The sequence below is a fragment of the Phragmites australis genome, chromosome 4 (genome assembly GCF_958298935.1).
Source record: "Phragmites australis chromosome 4, lpPhrAust1.1, whole genome shotgun sequence".
In the NCBI taxonomy this organism is placed as follows: Eukaryota; Viridiplantae; Streptophyta; class Magnoliopsida; order Poales; family Poaceae; genus Phragmites; species Phragmites australis.
In genome coordinates, this window is record NC_084924.1 from 15,734,777 (window position 1) to 15,750,280 (window position 15,504).

The following is a 15,504-nucleotide window of genomic DNA, read 5'->3' on the forward strand; positions in this document are numbered from 1 at the left end:
GTCAAACCGTGGGTGATCCCGGTTTTGTGCTGAATCTTTCTAAGTATTCCCGCTTTCCCTTCCCTTTCTTCTCCAAAGGATCTAGGGCTTTTCTAAGGTGCTCTAAACCATCTCTAGGTTGTTTGAATCACCTTCAAACTAAACTTGTCGGATAATTACGTAACAACACATGTGATAACACATACGATAATGGTTAAGCGATGCTTAATTACGGCTTATCACTTTTGGGATGTGACATTGTTCCATGTAGGATAATCAATATCTTCTCCACAATTACACTTATTTACACCTCAATCTGCTTAGTCACTAAGCCAATCTTGCTTAAAATGTATGTATAGTAAAAACTGCACTGTCAGTGAAACTCTAGTCCCTCTCACCCACATTATACATACAGGGATAGTCCACAGATAAATCAAAGTTGCTGCTTAAATAATAGAGAATATAAGGATTATTACCTTTCCCTTGAGTTGTATCATTGTCCTAATAACATTAGGATTGCAATATTGAGCCCAAGTTTGTTTGCCTCAAATGCTATACCAACCAGCAGCTTCTTAGGTCTACTAAATAAGATATTCAAGCCTTAGCTTGTGCTCGATGTAAGCTCATGTCCCAGATCATAACAGTCTAACATTTCATCGGTGATCTCAACTAAATACCAACAACACATCCTAAGCCATACTAGCTTGACATCATCGTCCACAAAATTACCACATATTAAATTTAGATAAATTAAGTTGAGAGCATCCTTTAACCTTTTCTCGTAACTGCAAACAAATTTACATGTTATTGGACGTAAGCCTTACCCCCATGCATGTCTTCAATCTCACCATTTTTGTAGTGATGCCATGCGGTTATATTGCAGAATATAAATCCTTTAGCTGTGAAGGCATAAAAAATCTAAAAAATTATTTGACGTGTCAAGGCATCCTCACGTGTCCATCTGAGTCCTCACACCAGCAACAAAAAAATATTTCTGAAAAATTATTTGATAAGGCACAAATACGAAAAAATACTGCTAATCATGAGGGATCATGAATCAATTACCTTCCATCCAGTATGACACAAAGCAGCAGCTAGATATGGCCATCGAAAGTGGGGAGACGACAACAGCAGGGACATATTGGCATCATGCCTAGCTTTGGTGAAGATGAAAGCCAAACCTTTTTTCTCGAACGCCCAAGAGAACTGTGCATCATTTCATTAAAAGAGAAATAAAAGGTCCATACAAATAGCAAAACAGAAAAAAGGAAGAGGAAACCAAAGATAAGAAAAACACACAATGACAAAGGAATAGAAAAAAAAAAGGAGAAACACACTCTCGGCCTGTTAGCCAATATAGGACACTAACAAAACCAACGAAATCAGATGACTCAAGAGCAGGAAGAAAAATAATCATGGCCATAAGGCGCTCAACTCTTTTTCCCCTGCCATACAACATAGCTTGGCCTCATCCTTGATGTCCATGACTATCTAGACATTAGGAGATGCAGCAATGAAGACATACCAGTTGTGATGTTTCCAAATCCACCACACCACCAAAATCACCAAGGAGTTTAACCCCTTGCGAAGCTGCTCCCAGGCACTTGTCCTTGCAACGGTGGCACCAATCTTTGAAAACAAATCATCATGTTGCAATGATTGGTTATGAAGACCGACGATAGATAGCACCCTGAACCACACCTCATGAGCAAAAACGCAAGAAGACAGAAGGTGCTGGACATTTTTGTCATCTTGATCACACAATGGACAATGCTCAAGGTGAGGGAGCCCAGAACAAGCCAAATGGTTAGAGGTCCAGCACAGGTTGAGAATGGCCAGCCAAACAAAGAATTTGTAGCGCGGAGGTTTCCATGTCTTCCAGAGCAGCTTCCAAGGCTCAAACCCAATGCTACCAATGAATAAACGATGATACGTTGACTTAGTGGAGAACTGACCAGATAATTCTGTTGACCAAAGGTGTTGGTCATCTAGCTCCAGATAAAGCACCACCCCAACCAAGATATCCCAAACATGTAGATATTCCACTAGCTCTCCTGTAAAGAGACCACCTCTTATATCATGCACCCAGCTATGATCTTGAAATGCTATTGGACTGCTCATTTCTTGCCAATCCATTTCAGCACCAGAGAGACAAGAGCCAGCACAAGATCGCCCAAAGCCTTGCCATGCAGCCAATGATCGGTCCAAAATAGTGTGCTCTCCCCATTGCCTACCAAGGACACAATAGAGGTAGAGAACATTACTGAGACTTTGGCATGTACTGGTAAATTGAGGACAGACCAATGATGACTAGGTTGTGTTTTTTGTAACCAGAGCCACCGCATGCGCAAATCTAGCCTAAGGACTCCAAATCATGTAAACCAAGACCACCAAGCTCAATTGGCCTACATACCTACCTCCACGCAACCAAGCAATGACCCCTATTAACATGTTCACGCCCTTTCCAAAGAAAAGCCCTCCTTCTCTTTATTAATTTCTTTGATAACCCATTTGGGTAGGTCCATAGCAATGAGGTGATAAATAGGAATCACCATGAGCACAGATGGCACCAAAGCCGCTCAACTTGCGGGATTCATCAACATAGCCTTCCAACCTGGTAAGTGAACAACCCCCTTGTCAACTAATGGGTAAAGGTCCACTTTTCTGAGCTTCTTTATTGACAATGGAAGACCAAGATACTTGGAAAGGATGTAATAGTATAGGGAAACACCGCATGGACCACCTCAATGTCTTGGTCCTGATAATGAATAGGAGTGACGGAGCACTTACTGATGTTTGTCTTTAAATCGGATGCTTCACTGAATCTTTTAAGAAGCTCCTTGATGAGCTCTAAATCTTCAGTGCAGGGTCTAGAGAAGATAACAACATCATCCGCGTACATGGAAACCCTGCGAATGTTTCCCTTCGTTAAGAGAGGAAGAAGCAGCCCTACATCACAGGCTCTGTTGATCAATGCATTAAGAACGTCCATGACAATGATGAATAACATGGGGACAAATGATCCCCTTTACATAGCCCACACTAATCGTGAATTACATCTCCTGGAATACCATTAAAAAGCACCATAGAATAAGTACGCAGGAGGCTGCAGATAAGATCACACCACTTTGTACAAAAACCCAAGTGTGTCAATACCTCAAGCAGAAACAGCCACAATACCAAGTCGAATCACTACTACAGAAAACCCCTTCACTGCCGGCTCCAAAACCCCTTTACTACCGGTTTTGGAGCTGAAAGTGGGCAACGGGCTGTGTTAGTCGAGGACTATCACTGTCGGCTCAGTGAACCGGCAATGAAGGGAGTTATTACTGCCGGTTGAAGGATTCAGCCGGCAGTGATTCTCTGGCATCACTGCCAGCTGTATCCTTCGACCGGCAGTGATTTGGTGGAATCATTACCAACCGAAGGTTTGAGTCGGCAATGTTTTCCCTCTCCCCCCTCCACGGTCCTCCTCTCTATAGTCTCTCTCTCCTCAATCTCTCCATCTCTCTCTCAATACATGCATACAATTATACATATATTTACTGTAAATCAATAATGAAAACACCTTCATTAATACATAGTAATGGACACATATTACAAGTCAGGCATCGACAAACACACAATATTACAAGTCACCCCCTGAAAAGTCGGTTGAGTTGAGCCAGTCCAGTGTCCCTCTACCTCTCCCGCGATGAGGACCACGTCCCCGCACTGATGATTGATGGTGTGAGTACGTCTGGGGACGCCGGGGGGCCAATGGTGGTGGAGCAGAGGATCCCGGAACGCCTGATCGACCGCAGCATCGCCTATGCTCCAGGCTCGTCAGCGTGTCAAAGATATCGAAGTCTGACGCCTGAACGCCTCTAGGTTTTGAGTGTTCGGCCTCCTCCACAGCATACTGACGGGCCACCCTCTCGTCCTCCTCCTCCTGGGCGTGTTTACGAAATACTACTTCTTGCTCCTCCGTAGTGCACAGCTCACGAGCTAGCCTCTCATCCTCCTCCTCTTGGGCACATTTACGAGACGCCGCTTCTTGCTCCTCCTTCGCATCATCGTTGGAAGGCCATTGTGTCCAAGAGTCATCCGACGATACCAACTTCACATCATACATAGTAATTCATATCATTCATTAATAAATGGAAAAATCTACGATTTACAACTGAATAAGTGCTGATTCTACGATATGCCATCCATTGTGAGGATGACAAGTGGGACCTGGTACCACATGTCATTGACACACCGGTGGCATATCGTAGAACATGTAATGTCATTCATTAATATCGTGTGAATTACGGAAATAGAATACGTTGTCAAGCCCCTTCGTAGCCTTCCTCCTTATCGCATACTCTCTGCTTGAAGGTAAGGTGTCATATGAAGGTCTCGCACGCGTGGACGGCACGATTGGTTCATGAAACTCACCATTTGGGTTGATAACATGTTCCAATAAGAATCCAGCCATCTGTTCTTGAAGGGCATGTATTTCAGCAGGTTGTAACACACTTGTGCATAGTTTGGAGCACTGCGTTTGAAGAATCAAAAGAATTAGTCCTTGAACACATGTAGAAATTGAAAAGAAGGCATCGATATGTTATTTCATACCTCAAGGTCATTGAACCTAACAGCGTCTCCGTCCGGGCTGAATGCGTGCATGAAAGTAAGAACATAAAACGCGCAGAGATTATTGTTGGGTGGCTACCTCATACACTTCAAGAGGAAAGGATTCATCAGTGGAATGAATTAACCCTTTTTATTCAGAAGGAAATGCAAGACATGAATATGTATTGTGTACCGGAAAGTCAATTTTTACAGCGTACTCCTTCCTAAATGGAAAGTGGATAACACTCTTCTTGCGGTATCTTGTGTACACCCTGTATGTGAATATGAATACCAATTAAACTTAGATGCAATCATCGAGAAGATTAAATGATCGAGTTAACCTGTTTAGCATATCGATAAGGTGTCGGTAAGTCGTCTGATCACTCTTTGCTGAGTCTAACACAATGATCTTGCTCAAGTCTAGGGTGGATGACAAAGAGGATCCAATGAAAACTGCAGAATATGTCACCATAGCAAATTAGTACTAAAATCGAGTTGCCCATAAAATAACGATGCCCTTACGCGCAAACACGTACTCATAGCTGTAAGGTAAGAGTATGAATTTCTTGTATTTGTGGTGAAGCAGACACTTCAATAAGTAGGCCTTGGTGAAGTTTGGATTCTTTGTTATAAGTTTTTGGTTCACAAGGCCAGGATCGATAAATCCTACTTTCTTATCTAAGTCTTGTTCGTATGCTTGGATCTCCATTCTACGAAAGAGAGAAGTTAGCTATGCAATTACAAGGTGCAAGATCATATAACGTCAATTATATGCATAAGTCACTTACAGAGTCCATGCTCTGACTATAGCCACATTGAGGGCATCTTCCTTGTACAGTTCATACAAGTGCAAGAATTCCAACTAGAAGAAGTTGTCCCCGTTGAGGACATATTCTTCTTTGTATCTCACGGGGAACGCCTGAAAACCCTACTTGGACTACTCCAAGTACCATTGATGTAATCGACGCATTTGAGTTGTAAGGTTTCTTTCTATATCTGGTTTGACCAAAGGTTTTCCCAACTCAAATAGCCATATAACATCCAACTTTGATATATCCACTCCCACAGTAAGTCGTGCTAGTTCTTCTGCAATTAATATAGAAGAAGCCAGGAAGTCCGCAATGCTTGGAGCATCCTTAATGATTGGGCCTGGTTTGCTCTTGACCTACATCCTTAATGTCATCTAACGTAGCAAAATAGGCATAAGGATACTGATAATTGACACATTGTTCTTTTGGAGGATATTCAAAAATAATATACTACAAACCACCCTAACACCAAAGAATATTCTTGCAAAAAACTATTAGGCTCGGTGGCTCTAGCAAATGGCCTTATTAGGACTTCTATAGTGATTACATGTTGAGAGAGAAAGCATTCTTCGCAAGTCTGTATTTATGTGCCAGTCCTACTAGTTCAGAGAGCAGTCCTACTAAAAGAAAACTGTTTAGGCCAACCTCATATAGGACGTCCAGCTCGTCTTGAGAGAAGCTACTCTCTGAACTAGTAGGATTGGCACACAAAAGCTGACTTGAGAAGAATGCTTCCTCTTCGAACCCACGAAATCAGTATTAAAGTCCTAGAAGTAATAAAGAAATACGGCCTCGAGCCATATCATCATGGCCACTATTATTTGATTGATCCGTATCAGATTATGGAGATAATTATATATGACTGCAAGCTCGACTGGGATAGTGAAAAGATGTGCAAGGTCCATGTGTAATAACCATCCCAGTCGAGCTTTGCAGTCATATGTATCGTAAATAGTTATCTCCTTTCATCATTTGCGACTGCAAAATATGCTTAAGGACCACTCGAATATAAAAATTAAGAAACAAAGTAGTTCAGATACACTGAACATGAACATACACGTAAGTGCCATAAGTACATAAGCAAAACCACCTCCCATTAAGCAAGATAATGAACTGAACAACATACGGATGATTGAATAAAATTGCTCTCCGACAAATATAACAATTGGCCCCAGGACTATGATATTCTGCTCCCTAATTGTCCATTTGACATATCACAAGCTGGGCTAGAAACTAAGATCACAACTAGATGTAAAACTGGAAAAAAAAAATGTTCTCTGAAATTGAGCTTTCTTCTTGGACAATGCTGCTGGACATAAAAGCTGGCAGGGAGAGGATTACTCTTTGAGAAATAAACACTAACTGAGTAGCAAAATATCATAGCAGTACCAAAGGTTTTCTTGCTCTTCCAGAATTCAATCAAAACAAGATTAATTGAATCAACAAATACAGCAGCTCCTAGTCCAGGAATCAAGCCTAACTGACAATGTATAGACTACCAACAATAAGTACAGGGACTGAACAATGGAATGCACCACTACTATCAGAGCAATCTGTGCTGTTCCAACAACAAAGAACAAACAGATTTAACACCTATTGCACTTAGACATCTAGCCTAACCTTAGTGTTCCATTTGATCATCACAGAGCATATCACCTCCAACACAGCACCACCACTAATCGATTGCCTGAACACCAAAGTTATAAACACCAGAACCAAGCTCACTCGGCTCAATTTCAATTTACTAAACCACCCAGTGGTGAAACCAGAACTCAATTACCAAATCAACCATTAACCTCACAGTACCTATCACTTCGCAGCAACCACAAACACCGTCCGGGAGGTGGAGGGAGACGGCGGGCAGTGGAGTACTCATCGAGATGATGTATTGGAGCTCGGGGACGACAGCAATGGGGATGGCCGCGTGGAGGAACACGACCTCAGGGACAGGGTGACGGTGTAGAGGTAGGCGACTCCGAGGAAGGCGGTGTTGGGGGCTGAGGACGGGGTCGGCGTTGGGGAGGAGGACGACGGCGTCGAGGAGAATAGGGAACAGCGTCGAGGATGACGAGAATGGCACCGGGAAGGAGGACGGCGACGGCAGCGGGGAGGAAGATGATGGTTTCAAGGAGGACGGGAATGGCACTGGACAGGAGGACGGCGACGGCGGCAGGGAGGAGGACGACGATGTCGAGGAGGACACAGACAGCGGGCATGGGCTCGTGGACCTCCGACGGCGTGGGCTCCTCGGTGTCGGGAGGCATTTCGGCGGACGGCATAGGGAACGGGAAATATTTTCTAAGTGTCAAAGGGTGCAGGGTGTCGAACTATTTTATAGGTGAGGACTTTCACTGCTGGCTTAATATGACCACGGGCAGTGAAATGGTACCTTTACTGCCGGCTTACTAGGATAACCGGCAGTGAAACTACTTTCATTGCCGGCTCAACAAGTACACCGGCAGTGAAAGTAGTTTCACTGCCCCCCAATATGTCCACCGGTAGTGAAACCCCTTCCATTGCTAGTGCCGCGGGTGCAAAAAATTTGTTTTAGCTTCGCTCACGTAGAGACTTGAACCCAAGCCCTACACCAAGTAAGACTGAACAAACCACTATGCTACTCAGGTGATTTTGATTGAGTTTGTACTATCTATATTTATTAACATTAAGTTGACCTAGCAGACCTAATACATATTTATTTAAATTTGAACTTGCTATATACGAAAATTAATTTTTGTATATACCTAAAATCAAAAATTAATATGGTCAATAATAAATATATCTTCCACCATACACTACAAATTGAAGCTTCCATAACAAAAGTGAGGTATAATTGCATCTAAAACAAATTCATACATAGTAATTAATACAATTTAGCTACTTTGTCTTAACGATTCGCCCTTCATTATGATCACGATGTACACAGGGAGGTTCGTCGGTGTCTTCCATGGGACCTAGGTCGACGTCCTCTCCAAAAGGAGGTAGCATGTCGAATTGATTGTAGTCTTTCTCGTCAACAACATTCTCCACTCTGACAATCCTTCTTTTTCGTTGAAGAACCACGTGGCGCTCCTCCTTGTTAGTCGGGTCCGAGTCCTTAACATAGAAGATCTGCATAATATCATTCGCAAGTACAAATGATTCTTCTCTGTATCCAACGAGTTTTTGGTCCACTAAAGTCATACCGTACTTGTCAATCTTCACACCCCCTGGGAGTCTGACCCATTGGCACTGGAAAAGAGGAACCTTTAACACTCCATAGTCGAGCTCCCAGATCTCCTCTATGAATCCGTAATAGGTCTCCCAATTTCCATTGCAGTCATAGGCATCTATACGGACACCGTTATTTTGGTTGGAGCTCTTATTATCTTAGCTCTCGTATAAAATGTATAGCCATTCATATCATATCCTTGGAATGTGAGGATTGTAGTTGTGAGCCAACACATTCAACTGAGCACATTCTATCTACTTATACATCACCTGTCTGCATAACCAAGCACCATAATGATCTCTGTGCTCTCGCGCGATCCAAACATTGGACTTCCCTGGGTTTCTGGTGCGTAGCATTTTCTGGTGCTCTTCGAAATACGGGTCCACTACAGCTGATTATTACAGAACTGCAAAATGTGCTTGCGTGAATGAAACGGGGTTGTTAGTGCGGAATGCGTTTGCACCTATCGTCCCTTTCCTCTGTAGCCTCCCCTCATGGTGAGATACAGGCACACCAATCGATTTGAGATTCATGTAGTCGACATAGAAATCAATGACCTCCTCGGTTCCCCAGCCCTCGGCCATGCAGCCTTCTAACCGATTTCGGTTACGAACATATTTCTTAAGAACTCCTATGAACCTCTCGAAAGGGTACATTTGATGCAGAAACATGGGGCCAAGAATCCGTATCTCTTTCACAATGTGAACAATGAGATGCACCATAATATCAAAAAATAATGGAGGGAACAACACCTCAAGCTAGGATAGAGTCTCGACCACGTCTTCCTGCAGCTTTATGATTAGTATTGCGTTGAAGAATGAACACAACTTTATGATTGTGTTTCGGACCTTCGGCGACAGAATACCTCTAATTGCAATTGGAAGCATCTGTGTTATCATCACATGATAATCATGAGACTTCATGTCAGTTAATTTTAAGTCTTTCATTTTTTACTAGTCTCTTTATCTTGGCGGAGTAACTGGATGGAACTTTGATTCCATGCAAGCTCTTGCACATTGCAATCTTCTCCGCCTTGCTCAGATTGTAGATCGCGGGGCCAAGATATTTGTTACCTTCTTCCATCTCTTCGGGATGTAGATCATGTCTGAGTTTAAAACATTTTAGGTCCTTCCGTGCTTGGAGTGTATCTTTTGTTTTGCCAGGTATGTCTAGTAACGTACCAATCAGGCTATCACACACGTTCTTCTCAATGTGCATGACATCGATTGCGTGTCAAACTACCAAATCTGGCCAATATGCTAAGTCATAAAAGACAGATTTCTTTTTGAACATAGGAGCACTAAGATTAGATTTCGGAACTGATGTACTCCCATGTCCCTTTCCAAGGATAACCCTAAGTCCCTTTACCATCTCATATACCTATCTCCCAGTGCGATGCTTAGGAGGTGATCGAGTCTCAACTTTCCCATCAAAAGCTCTCCTGTTGCTGCGGTACAGGTGATCCTTGCGAAGAAATTTACGATGACCTAGGTACACCATTTTTTGGTTGTTCTTCAGCCACAAGCTCTCTATTTCATCCAAGCAATGCACGCATGCATAGTAGCCTTTGACAGTTTGGCCCGATAGGTTGCCAAGGGCTGGCTAATCTTGAATTGTTACGAACATCATTGCGCATAGGGTGAAACTCTCTCATTTGTATGCATCCCATACCTACACACCATTGTTCCACAGTATTACAAGATCTTCCATTAATGGTTTCAGGTAGACATCGATATCGTTGCCAAGTTGTCTCGGCCCTGGTATCAGCACCGGCATCATAATGTACTTTCACTTCATACACAACCAAGGAGGAAGGTTGTAGATACATAGAGTTACAGGTCAAGTGCTATGACTACTGCTCATGTTGCCGAATAGATTCATCCCATCCGTACTCAACCCAAATCTTATATTCCTCACATCTTCTGCAAATGGCTTCTTGTATTTCCTATCGATGTTTCTCCACTGCGTAGAATTAGCGGGGTGTCTCGGCATTCCATCATCCTTGCACTCATCGGCGTGCCATCGTATTAGTTCGGCATGCCTTTTGTTCACGAATAAACGCTCCAAACAGGAGACTATAGGAAAATACCTCATCACCTTCGTGGGACGCCTTTTCTTCTTTCCTTCACCATCGATATCATCACCGTCACGCTTGTACCATGCTACACCACAAACAAGACACGCTTGCATGTTTGCATGCTCTCCACGATACAACATGCAACCGTTTGGACATGCATGTATTTTCTGTACTTCCAACCCCAATGGGCACACAACCTTCTTGGCCTGGTACGTGTTTTCTGGTAGCATATTTTCCTTTCGAAGCAATTTCTTCAAGAACAGTAACAACTCTATGAAGCTTGTATCAAACCACCCGTTGCTTTCCTTCAATTGCAGTAGTGAAAGCACGGTACGCAACTTTGTCTGCTCCTTCTCGTAGCCCAAGAACAATAGTGTTTTAAAGTCCTCTAACATACACTGAAACTTTTGAAACTATCTTTCATTGGTGAAGTTCCCCTCCCCATCACGCAACATCTACTCCAGATCATCGACGTTGGCGTCGGCCAACATTTCCTCTACATCATCATCGGCCAACGTATCTCCGGCAGGCGGCATATCGATGTATTCATCGACCAATATATCAGTGCACATGCCTTCGTCTTCTCTTTCAATGTATTGCCCTTCCTGTACGATCTCAGCTTCACCGTGCTCGGTCCAACTGGTATAGCTAGGCATAAAGTCCCTTGGCATCAAGTGGGAATGTATCTGCTGGGTGGTAGAGAACTGCTTCTTTCTCGCAATCAATGTATGGACAACACATGTATTGAGACTGTGTATTTGACTTGTGTGTCGTGGCTTGTACCAGAAAATAATCCACGCCGTTCTTGTACTCTGAGCTCACAGGCTGGCATCGTACATCCATCTTCTGTCCATCTACAATTATATCATTATTGTAAATCCAAATTCATAACATCTAGAATATTTTGCGATCACCAACAAATAAATTACCTCGTCATCTCCTATCGGCAATTGGCCTGGGTTGGAGGAGCCACCTTTTGCATGTTTTCGCGTCCGCTTCCGATGAGTGTTTGTTGGTGCCATCCCTAGAATTTTTTTTTATTATTCAACACCTTATCTATGACTCATTAAGGAAATATGAAAAATAAATACGCTCATACATAAATATAATTGTATCTTGATACATACCTAAATATCATGGCAAAATTTTCTAATTCATTAAAAATCAAAATAAATACGCTCATACCTAAAGTTTTCATATTGGGAACATGCTAATTAATTAAAATAGAAAAAATATAATTAGAGCTTTCTACATACCTAAATATCATGGCTAATTTTTCTAATTCACTAAAAATCAACCATAAATATGCTCATACCTAAAGTTTCTATATTGGAGCTTGCTAATTAATTAAAATATAAAAAATATAATTGGAGTTTGCTATATACCTTAATATCATGGATAAATTTTCTAATTCATTAAAAATTAAAAATAAATATGCTCATACATATAGCTAATGTAAATCAATAATAAAGACACTTTCCACCAGAATTGAAGCTTCCATATCATAAATGAGGTATAATTGCATCTACATTATCTCAAAACATCATGGCTATAGGCTCATCTCCATCATTTTAAAATCTAGAGCAATTTAGCAAATAAAATTCAAATAGAAATAGATTGGAGAGAAAGTTACACATCTTGAAACACCTAGGGCATGAGGATTCCTCATAATTTTGAAGCCACCAAGATCCTGGTGAGCAAAAATGGCCGCTACCAAGCAAGAATAGAGCTCCTCTATGTTGTGCTCGAGCTTGCAGAAGGAAAGTGTGACTTTTATATAGCCGGGACATCACTGCCGGCTCATTTAACCAGCCGGCAGTGATGTTATGTTATCACTGCCGGTTGGTGGATTAAGCAGGCAGTGATGAGAGAACAGAGCATCACTGCCGGCTCAATCTATTGACCGATAGTGATGACCTTTATCACTGCCGGTTCATAAGCCACGATGGTTGATTCTTTCCGTGCGGCTTATGAACTGGCAGTGATGCTCTATCACTGTCGACCCATTAGGAACCAGCAGTGATGGGCCGGCATATAAGGTCAGTTCTGTAGTAGTGAATGCTTTAGAGATGTCCAGTTTGAGGAGAACTCGTGGCTCTTTATGACGGTGAAGAAGCTTTATTGTTTACTGCACCAATACAAAGTTATCATGAATGCAACTGTAAGAAGGTTGCAAGCCAGGTTTTTAATACAAATTTAAGCACAAATGGTACGTAGGTGAAATCAAATTTAGCCATGTATCAAAGTGATCCATACCACTTGTCTTGCTGCTCAGTTTATTGATTCCCTTGTTACTGTCTTTATTATTTCTTGGTTCTGAATGCTCTGCTGACTGAAATCAACAAAATCAACTTTAAACGTACTCTGTTTGAATAAATGATTCCATGCCTCTAAATAACTTTGGACAAATTGACAACACAGAAATCTAAAATCAAGTAAATCATAATTTTCCTTTTCATATGATTACCATACTAATGTGAAAAAAAGCATATGTAGCATTGGAGCAGATGTCGAGCATACTTTTCTTATCACAATAATGCGAAGTTGTTAACCATCTGCATACATTTTATCTTATGTCATATTATTTACCCATTTCTCCTAGTGTTCGTTACGTCTTTAAATGGGGTGCGGTCCCTAGATCAAAATGAAGAAGAATCTTGCCATTTGTGACCAACACAGAGTAATCAATAAAAAGTTCGGATAAATGGGGTTATCTCTGCTCGTTAAGAATGGGCACAAAAAATCTTTAGGACAACATCGACAAATACAAATTTTCAGGCTACCATTATCTGAATGACATCAGAAGAACAATGAGAGACAAATAAGCAAACCAGAAGATTACAATTCACAACACAAAATCAATTAGAACCCCATGCTGTACAATTAAATCATATTATTTAGCCTCAATGACATTCAACAAACAATTGGTGTGCATGAACAAGTCACGTGCCTTGCTTGCTGATTTGGAGAGGAGGTCACTGTTGGTTACGATCACGGCCTTGGGCGTGAGGAACGATTTTAGCAACGTGACTACGGCATGATAATACCGCAATCCTTGGGATGGCCGAGGAATTCGCCGCATGTGGAGGACCTCGGTGTGTGGCAATGGCTAGTGGGGTAGATCGACAATGGTGCTGATGTGAGAAGTCATGGTGCAGGTGCACGAAGCCGGCGATGGAGCGAATGCGGCGGTGGAGAGGATGCGGCTACGCTCCGAGCCGGGGAGGCCAGCGGCGCAGTGGAGGTGGCCATGTGCCGACCTAGGAAGGCGGTTGAAACTCGTCAAGCCTAGAGGAGATCGGCATGGATAAGTCTTGGAGCAGGTTGGAGTGGAGGAGAGAACAGATGATGTGGGACTATAATTGATTAGGAATTTTCTAGACTGATTGGTAGTTTTTAAATTGATTGAGGTTTTTAAATTAATAGGTAAATTAATTGGGGTTTCTAAATTAAACTAGACCAAAGATGCTCATCATTGGAGCAACATGGGCCGTTTGATCTTGACGGATGAATGGTTGAGATTCTTTGGATCCACCACAATTCATGCTTTTTATATTAGTATAGATAATAGATTCGAAAGAAGAAAATATTATAAATACACACAAAACTCAAGCAACTCCCCTCTCAAGTCAAATAAAGTGTCTACATACATATATCAACCAACCTATTTGACTGAAAATCAATAAATAAACAAGTATCCATTCATAGCGATAACTAATAATCTTCAGCGAATAAGATTCAAACGTCAAGGAGCGTGGCTCTGATCAGAACATCGACATCATTATCTCTCGAAGATATTTCCTTTCCCCTCGCCACAGTAGGGAGAGGCGGAAAAGCGGCTCCTTCATTTTCGACAACTAGTCCCCCTCCCCTGTCGTCTCTGGCTTGCTGTCGGCGCGTATAGGGTGAGGGGGCATCCTTTATACATGTAAGTAGGTTTTTCCTCTATTTCTTGTTCTAGCTGTAGCTCTTCTACCCCGTTCGGCCGCCATCGCTGTTGATACGACAGTGATTTGTTCTTCCTGGCGGTGTCACGTCCTTCATCGGCTTCCACCTCCTACTGCTGTGGCTCGCGGTGCTGGGTTGCTACCTGGCGCGGCTCTGGTGGTAGGCGCAGCTCCTCAGCGAGTGCGGGCGGAGTCGCCGGCATCTAGGCTTGCGTCGTCCGTGTGCTGGAGACGCCCACCGGTCGTTGTGGTTCTTTGGCTCGCTGTTCCACACAGGGGCACTCGAGAGCAAGTTGCAGGTGCCGGTGCTAGATCTGTGATGGGTGGTCGTGCTCCTTTCTCGTGGCCCGATCCTCGTCGGATTGTTGTGTAGGTGTCTTAGATGTGTTGTATGTGTACACGTTTTTGTATGTGGTTCGTTTGTGTATTTGTATGGGTTATGACTTCCAATTCACCGGTGTCTTGCCGGTGGTACTGTGCGTCTATGGGCCTGCTACAGATCTCACCGGTTTATCGGTTTGCAGTAGTTTGGTTGAGGAGCTCCGGATTTGAGAGTTGGCGGTGAGGAAAGTGCGGCAACATGATGGACACCGTGCCTATGTCATACTTCTCTCCGGTGGCTTTTTCGGCCTTCTTGAGCTTGTCAGTAACATTAGCGATAGATTTGTAGGTTCGTTCCTACGTTGGGGGGAAGTTTCTGATCCCTTAGTGCATGTCCCTGTCTTCGAGTCATCGGGGGTTACTCCAGCAAAGTCCAAATCTGCTTTCGGGTTGCCGGATTTCGCTCCAACGGTGACCGATCTGGTTTCCTCGTCCGTTTTTCAGGAAGGACTTGGGTGTAACCTGAGATTGTACTGTGCTTTCAGTTCAATATAATTCCTGCCC